A 9,320-nucleotide genomic window follows, 5' to 3' on the forward strand; every position below is an offset into this window, starting at 1 on the left:
TGGTTGCTGTTTACCTGCCATTGAATAAGCTATCCCTAGTTCCCCAAAATCTAAGGGTAACTGTCAGGCCATTTATCCATGCCAAATGTCACAGGCCAACTATTCTGGACTATACTTCTGCTAATTTGTGGAAGCTAATGTCTTACAGGATACAAGCCTGTAGGTTCCTTGCGTTACAGCTGAATATAATGAAGGCAAGCCAGTCCCATGGGCTACAAATTGGTCACCGTATGTGGGGTGAGGCAGGTATTTTTCCCCAGCTCAGATTGGCGGTAACCTTGGGTTTTTCCACCTTCCTTTGTAGGGTGACCAGATAGCAAGTGTGAAAAATCGGGACGGGAGTGAGGGGTAATAGGTGCCTATATAAGAAAGAGCCTCAAGAATCGAGACTGTCCCTATAAAATCAGGACATCTGGTCACCCTATTCATTTGCTGCATGTGGGTGCAGGTCAGTTGCCAGAACGAGCTGGGTGTATCTCCTTTAATCATTTCCCTGCCATTGTGGGGGCCTTAGAGACTGGTGCACGTCAGTCCCTGCCATTCTCCATCAGTGACACCTCACAGTTTAGCCTCCTGAGGTTTGTAATACCTTGGTCTAGGCAGTGTTGGTGGCCTGAGATCTACAGACGTTGAGAATAGGTGATTTGCTGGTCCATTTTGGCTTTAAACTCTAACCCAGGTGTCCAGATGCCCAACCCCACCGGTCTAACCCACTAGATCCCAGTCCCCTACCAGAGCTATGGATACAACCCAGGAGCTCTGACTACCTACTTCCCACATTGCTCTAACCCACCAGACCAGGGGTTCTCAAATGGGTGTTGGGACCCCTCAGGGGTCATAAGTTTATTACATGGGGAGCTGTGAGCTATCAGCCTCCACTCCAAACCCCACTTTGCCTCCTGCATTTATAATAGTATTAAACATATTTAAAAGTCTTTTTAATTTGTAAGGGGGGTCGCATTCAGAGACTTGCTATGTGAAAGGGGTCACCAGTACAAAAGTTTGAGAACAACTGCACTAGACCCAAGTGCCCTCTGAGAGCTGGAAAAAGAATCCATGAGTCCTGGCTCCCAGTCCAGCTCTCTGACCACTAGAGCTCACACTCACTGCCAGGGCCGGCTCTACCGCCCCAAGCAAAAAAAAGCCCGAACTGCTGAAACAAAAAAACAAAACAAAAACCCTCGGACTGTGCCGCCCCAAGAATGGATGGAATGCTGCCCCTTAGCATGTGCCACCCCAGGCATGTGCTTCCTCCGCTGGTGCCTGGACCCGGCCTTGCCCACTGCCTGTGCTGTGTCAACTCTGGGCATTAACAGAGGCTGTCCATCTCTGAGGGTTCTCTGCCCAGTATCTTTCATGGGCGTTACAGCCACTTAATAAATCAGAGACCAGACTGCAAATCCCTTGGCGGAATTAGCTTGTTTTGATGTCTGAACGCTTCTCGCTCTGGGTATTGATGACCTGGGCCACTGGTGTAGCCAATTAAAGAGCTGAGCTGAAGTTACCACTGGCTCCTGCTTGAAAAGTTGGAGCCAGGCAATTAAAAAGAAAAATTATCTCATCTCCTGAGAGAGCTGAGGACAGATGCCAGGGGTGGGGGCTGTGGGTCAGGACTGGGGGACCACAAGCAGAGAAGGGAGCTGAGTCTCCAGGATCCATTCAGCTCTTGGTCTCTGGCGATGAGCAGAGCTATTCAGTCTCAGGTTCATGTGGACCCCTGCTCAGCTGGGAACCAACCCATTCATTACACATGGGACCTACTGCACAGAGTAGGAGGTGTCACTACTGCCCTGGGGTGACAGAACAGGGAAGAGGTGCAGGTGAAGGGGACTTTGATGGGTTTGATAGAGGGCTCCTAATTCCAGTGGGATTTCTTCCCACATGGGTCAGCCCATTGGGGTGGTTTATTGGGGTGCTAGGGGGAAGAATCTGGGTCTAGCTGAGTGGAAGGGGAGGTGGGACCACCCTAAGCAGAAAGAGCATGGGACAAGGGAGATCGTCCCATTCTAAGGTCCCCTGTCTATGCCTCACATCCCAGCCACATTAGTCCCTCTCTTTAGGGGGAACAGCTCCGTTCTGAGCTCCCTGTATATGCCCTCCCACCCCAGGTGCCCAAGTCCCTCTCCATGGGGGGAGGGAGGGGTCACCATGTTCTGAGCTCCCTGGTCTATACCCCCCAGCCCGGCTATACAAGCCACACCCTTCTCCCCCACTCCATCCATCACCCCTCCAGCCACAACTCTCACCCCCAATCTGCCCAACCTCTCCAACCAGACCCCTCTCTCCACCCAGTCCAGTCCCCCTCACCTCCACTCCCGCCAGCCCGTCACCCGAACTTCATCCAGCCCTCCTGCCTGGCCTGTTACCCCCATTCCATTCAGGCCCTGCCCCCGCCAGGCCCCTGCCCACCACTCCAGCCAGCCCCCAGGAGATTACCCTGTTTATTTTGACAGAAACTGGAAAAACCTGATTTTAAATGGTGAATTTTTCCAGTTTTCCAATTTTCACCCTCGTCCATTGGGTCCCGACCAGAGTGGGGGCTGGAGGCTGACCAGAGTGGGGACAGGGCCCAGCCAGGTGAACAGCTTGGCCTAGAGAAGCAGGGAAGTGTGCAACCTTCTACTTAATTAATAATGATTAACGAGGTGCCGGCTTAGTATAGGACCCACACAATGGAGATCCGATAAAGAGTTTTGCTCTTCCCTTGGCTTGGCAAAGGAGAAACACATCATCCCCCCTCAGTGTAAAGTCTACACTTGGCCTGTGTTCATAAAGCACCTTCTCCCTTTCACCATGTACACAGCACAGGTGAGATGCAACCAGCTCTGGTGCAGGGTAGCTCAGTAACAGCCACGCAGTGACACTGCACGGAGATGTTTTGCCCCTTGCTGAGATGTAGCCAGCTCTGGGGAAGGCTGGCAGGGGAGCAGCCAGTAAAGCACATTGCAAGGGGATGGCTCGCTCAGCGCTGAGGGGTGGGGTGTGGCCCTGCTGCTGCCTGCTGGAGGAAATGAACCCCGCATTGTGTGTGGAGAGAGTGAGAGAACCCAGCACCTCCTAGCAGACAGAGCACTGCCTTAGTACTGCCAACCCCTGATCAGGATTCGCCATGTGCCCAAGGGGCTGGCACTGGGGGCTTTTAATGTGGCCTCATATTGACACCTACCAAGTCCTGTTTGTGGGGGTGGGGGGCTGTGTATGTGGTGAGGAGGTCTATAAGTGTGCGTATTGTGGGAGGGCTTGCGGGGGCACTCTGTGGAAGGCTGTGAGTGAGGAAGGGCAGTGTGGGGGTGGTGGGTATGTGTGAGGGAATATCTTTGTGGCGTTTTTGTGTTGGGGCTGTGTGGAAGGTGGGGTGGGGGCGACTCTCCCCGGTATTCCCCTGGGTGCTCACAGTTCATCCAGGGATCAAATCCAGGTCTGGCTGCTCTTACACACCCCAGAGACCAAGTGCCAGGAGGGACCCAGGAGCTCAAAGAGCAGATATCAACCCCCTCTTGCCCAGCTCCCTTCACAGCAAAGGTGGAGAGAGGAGGCTGAGATCTCACAGCCAGGTGGGTTTTCACACACAGCTTCCTTCTTGCTTCGATTCTTCCCTGGCTGCTGCTGTTCTGCTGCCCACCCCTCCCTGCTCCAACCACTAACCTGGCCATGCACAAGTGCAGGCTGGAAATTAGCAGGAGGTTTCTAACATTCAAAGGGGGAAGGTTTTGCAACAGCCTCCCAGTCGGAGTTGTGGGGCAGGGGGCACACAACTTCATTAGTTTTAAGAGAGGTAGAGAAATGTATGAGTGCGAGTGTATGATGGGTCTGCTTGTGATGGTGCAAGGCAGAGCTCCGCAGTCCCAGAGTTCACGTCCAGTTAATGTTCTATAGAATCATAGGACTGGAAGGGATCTTGAGGGGTCATCTAGTCCAGTCCCCTGCACTCATGGCAGGACTAAGTATTATCTAGACCATCCCTGACAGGTGTTTATCCAACCTGCTCTTAGAAATCTCCAATGATGGAGATTCCACAACCTCCCTGGGCAATTTATTCTAGTGCTTAACCACCCCGACGGTTAAGAAGTTTTTCCTAATGTACAACCTAAACCTCCCTTGCTGCAATTTAAGCCCATTGCTTCTTGTCCAATCCTCTGAGGTTAAGGAGAACAATTCATCTCCCTCCTCTTTGTAACAACATTTTATGTACACCTCTACCCCAATATAACGCTGTCCTCAGGAGTAAAAAAAATCTTACTGCGTTATAGGTGAAACCACGTTATATCGAACTTGCTTTGATCCGCCGGATTACGCAGCCCTCCCCTCCCCCCCACGGAGTGCTGCTTTACTGCGTTATATCCGAATTCATGTTATATCGGGTCGCGTTATATCGGGGTAGAGGTGTACTTGAAAACTGTTATCATGTCCCCTCTCATCTTCTCTTCTCCAGACTAAACAAACTCATTTTTTTCAATCTTCCCTCATAGCTCATGTTTTCTAGACCGTTAATTGTTTTTCTTGATCTTCTATGGACTTTCTCCAATTTGTCCACATCTTTCCTGAAATGTGGTGCCCAGAACTGGACTCAATACTCCAGTTGAGGCCATATCAGCACGGAGTAGAATTGCTTCTTGTGTCTTGCTTATAACACTCCAGCTAATACATCTCAGAATTATGTTCGCTTTTTTTGCAACACTGTTACATTGTTGACTCATATTTAGCTTGTGGTCCACTATAACCCCCAGATCCCTTTCCGCAGTACTCCTTCCTAGGCAGTCATTTCCTATTTTGTATGTGTACCACTGATTGTTCCTCCCTAAGTGGAGCACTTTGCGTTTGTCCTTATTGAATTTCATCCTATTTAGTTCAGACCATTTCTCCAGTTTGTCCAGATCATTTTGAATTCTAATCCTGTCCTCCAAAGCACTTGCAACCCCTTCCAGCTTCGTATCGTCCACAAACTTTATAAGTGTACTCTCTATGCTATTATCTAAATCATTGATGAAAATATTGAACAGAACCGGACCCAAAACTGACTCCTGCAGGACTCTACTTGATATTCCCATCCAACGTTCCTAACACTCATGCTTCAGGATTTAGCTGGCCATTGGCAGGGGCCAGGAAGGGATTTTAACCTCCGCACCCCATGTATTCTGAGAGGAGTTTTTGGTGGCTTTTTTTTTTTAATCTGCTTTATATGAAGCACCAGGCAATGCCCATGGCTGGAGATAGGACATTGGAAGGTGGGCCAGGTCTCTGAGGTGGAGTTTTGGATGAGATATGTATGAGAGAGACTGACTGACTGTGTATGCGTGCTAGTCCCTACTACTGTAACCACTAGACCCCTCTCCCCGATGAATCCAGCCAACAACACCGTCCCAGTGATCAAGTTCATCCTGCTGGGTTTCCCCTCCCTGAGCCAGCTGAGCCGAAATCTCCTGTGTGCCCTTCTCTCCTGCACCTATGTTGGGACGCTGGCAGGCAACCTGTGCATTGTGTGGGCTGTGCTGTGGGACCCGCGCCTCCAACGCCTGCCCATGTACATCCTGCTGGGGAACTTCTCCTGGATGGAGATCTGCTATGTCACCAACACAGTGCCACGGATGCTCTCTGACCCGGTGTCCCCATCTCCTTCCAGGCCTGCTTTTTTCAGTTATACATCTTCTTTTCCATGGGGACCACCTAGTGCCTGTTCCTCTCAGTCATGGCCTTGGATAGGTACCTGGCCATCTGCCACCCCCTGAGCTACCCCATCCTCATGTCCACACACAGGTGCTGGGTGATGGCCTCCTCCTGCTGGCTCATTGGCTTCCTGTGGTTCATATGCCTGTCACCCTCCTCTCCCAGCTCTCCTCCTGCGGCTCCACCCTGGATCATTTTGTCTGTGACCCGGCCCCATTGCTGGCTGTCTCCTGCACCCCAGCTCCCTGGACTGAACAGGCCTGCTTCGCCCTGACCGCCTTTGTCATCCTTGGCACTGCCATCTTCACCCTGACCTCCTACGGGCTTATCATCAGGGCTGTGCTGCGGCTGCCCACAGGGGCCGGGCGGCACAAGGCTTTCTCCACCTGCTCCTCGCACCTGACCGTTGTGGGCCTGTTCTGGGGCTCCGACCTTGTCAACTACATCGGCCCGGCGGCCTCAGGGGGCAGTGGGAAAATGGCAGCCCTCTTCTATGCGGTGGGGACCCCCCTGCTCAACCTGCTGATCTACAGCCTGAGGAACAAGGAGATGAAGGAGGCTCTGAGGAGGACCCTGCTGGGGAAGCGGTAGAGGGTTCTGCTCTGTCCCCAGCCTGCAGGGACTGGCCGGTCATGGGGGTGGCAATGGGATATGTGGCCCTTCTCCTCCAGGGGTGCTGGCTCCAACCCTCCAAACACAGCATTTTGCATGACCTTTAGGGGTCACTCGTAGCATAAAAAAATGCCTGTCTGATGATACAGCCAGAACACAAGGTGAGCAGGGTGTGTGCGTGTGTGTCCTTGCTGGAGGAAATGAGCTCTGCTCAGTGTGTGTTTGCAGGGGGTAGGAGAGCAAACTGTGTGTATGTGCGGGGAGGCTGGCTCGCATCTCTGCCTGTTTTGTGCAGCTTTATGTCAAGGCGGTTACCTGGATCAATGTGTTCTCACACTTAGAGCCAGATGGAAAAGTTTTGCCCACCTTTTCACTGCTGTTCATCCAGAGAAGCCCCAGTGATATCCAGAGACTGACAGCTGGAACCCAACTCATGGCAATGCTATCTTGTATGTTATGGATTGCACTCCCCTCCCACAGCTAGCAGTCCAAGCCTCCCTAATCTAACCGACTCAACCCCACTAGCCTCTCAAAGCCAAGGATAGAACCCAGGAGTCCAAGCCCCCCAATCTAACCCACTCAACCCCACTTGCCTCCCACAGCCAGGGGTAGAACCCAGGCATCCTAGCACCCCGTTCTAACCTCGTAGTTTTCAACTAGGGGTATGTGTACCCCTGGTCTTCTGGGGGTACATCAACTCATCTAAATATTTGCCTAGTTTTACAACAAGCTACATAAACGGTTTGAGTTTGGGTTTTTGTATGGGAGGGGTTGTTTGTGTTGTTGTCTCTTTCTCAAAGCATCAGGGATGGCCAGTGCTGGAGATGGGACATCGGGTCGGGTGGACCAGGGCTCTGAGGTGGCACCCAGCATTCTCTGTCTCGGGTGCTCGGCTGGCTGGTTCTTGCTCACATACTCTGGGTCTAATTGATTGCTCTGTGTGGAGTGGGGAAGGAATTTCCCCCCAGATCAGATTGGCAGTGACCTTGGGGTTTTTGCTCCTTCTTCTGCAGCATGGGATGTAGCTCATTCATCAGGGTTATCTGGGTGTATCTCACTTAACCCTTTCCCTGCTATTGCTGGGGCTCTGGTGCCCATCAGTCCCTGCTATTCTCTGCGTGTGTCACATAACAGTTTAGCTTCCTGAGGGCTCTCCTACTTTGGTCTAATTTCAACCGCTGGGTGCTGTTGGTGGCCTGTGATCTACAGATGGTCAGACAAGGTGATCTGGTGGTCCCTTGTAGCCTTAAACTCTAACCCAGGAGTCCAGACTTCCAGACCCTGCTCTAACCCACTGGATCCCACTTCCCCACTCCTCTCCAAGAACAATGGATAGATCCCAGGAGTGCTGACTACCCATCCCTCCCCGCTGTAAGCCACTGGACCCCACTGCCCTCTGAGAGCTGGTAAAAGAACTCCAGAGTCCTGGCTCCCAGTCCAGCCCTCTCACCACTAGACCCACACCCCCACTGTATCAATTTTAGGCATTAACGGAGGCTGTCCGTCTCTGAGGGGCATCCATCTGTTATCTTTCATGGGAGTTTGAGCCACTTAATAAAGCACACGGACCAGACTGCAAATCCCTTGGCGTAATCAGCTTGTTTTGATGTCTTAACTCTTCTCGTTCTGGGTATTGATGATTTGGGCCTCTGGCCAATTAAAGAGCTGAGCTGAGATTGCCTCTGGTTTCATCCAAGTGCTAGGAGACGGGTGGGGGCTGTGGGTCAGGACAGGGTGGGTCAGGACTGGGAGTCCCAGGCGGAGACGGGAGCTGTGTCTCCAGGGTGCATTCAGCTCTTGGTCTCTGGCAATGAGCAGAGCTATTCAGTCTCAGGTTCACATGGACCCCTGCTCTGCTGGGAATGAGCCCACTCATTACACCTGGGCCCCACTGCATAGAGCAGGTGGGCGTCACTACTGAAAGGGGGCCTAGTTCATCAGGGTCCAACACAAGGCGGATGGGGTGAGAGACCCCTGTCCTGGGACCACTCTCCTCACTCAGGCACGGTAGAACAGACCTAGCGCAGAAATGAACGGTTAGCTACTGTCCTGAGGGGCAGGAAGCCTCCCAGTCCCCCTCTGAGATGGGAGCTCCAGCAGGGATGAACCCAGCACCTGACAGCCCATGAAGAGGAGCGGGGGGAGGAAATCACTTGAAAAGTTCCCTTGTCCCCGTTGTCATTCCTGCACGCCCCACCCCTCTTGTTATCAGGCTCCTTCCCACGTCTGGAGACATAAGGGGCTAGATCCACACAGGTAACTTACACCCAGTGGTGCAGCACCTAACATTTAGGTTCCTGCTGCCCATTGCAATCCAGAGCCCCTAGGTAGGTGGCCAGGCTTCATAGACCACGCATGGGGATAGACAGGTACCTACAGCCCGGAGCCACCAAAACTAACCAAAGGGAAATGCCGAGAGGGATGGGGCCGAAGTCTGACCCTTCAAAGGGTTGCAGGCGCCTATCACAACTGGGACCCCTCTGCGGGAGGCAGGAACCTAGGACGAACCTGTGAATTTGCCTAAATCCTTTTACGAACCATCTGTAAGGCTCTGTGCTGATCCCCTTGGCGGCGCTTGCCCCCTGGGGGAAGGAATCAGATCTTTCCCTGGGCCGTGACAGACCAGGCCAGGTATTCACAGAGCCACTAGGACCTTCTGGACTGGAACAAACACATTGGGATGGAAGACCCTAGAGAGACGCGGGGAACCTCAGGGCCTCAAGACGAACCCCTAGCTGCAGAGCCAGCTGAACGTGTTGGTGGCTGTGTCCGGAGGACAAAGACATGGAGGGGGCAGGTGACTGGGTCAATGAGAGCTGGGCTCACCCAGGTAACTCGTGTGCTGGGGACTGAGGGCCAAAGAGAGCAGAATGGAGTGTGGGGGAGCAGGGCATGGACAGGCCCGGCTCTCACCAACAGGAACTGTAACCCAAGCCTGCCTCCCTCCTATTAACCCAAAACCTGGCGGCCTGCAGCCAGAGAACTGATAAAGGGTCCCCTTGGGTTGAAAAGGCTGCCTGGTATTGCTGCAGATACGGCCTGAG

At 52.8% G+C, this 9,320-nt stretch overlaps 1 pseudogene; it reads left to right on the forward strand.

Moving 5' to 3' along the window:
* The first annotated feature begins 5,336 nt into the window (after positions 1 to 5,336).
* On the forward strand, positions 5,337 to 6,255 carry LOC113406677 (annotated as a pseudogene).
* Positions 6,256 to 9,320: the final 3,065 nt, after the last annotated feature.

This window comes from Terrapene carolina, unplaced genomic scaffold, assembly GCF_002925995.2.
Source record: "Terrapene carolina triunguis isolate 2854851 unplaced genomic scaffold, T_m_triunguis-2.0 Scaffold116, whole genome shotgun sequence".
Taxonomy (NCBI): domain Eukaryota; kingdom Metazoa; phylum Chordata; order Testudines; family Emydidae; genus Terrapene; species Terrapene triunguis.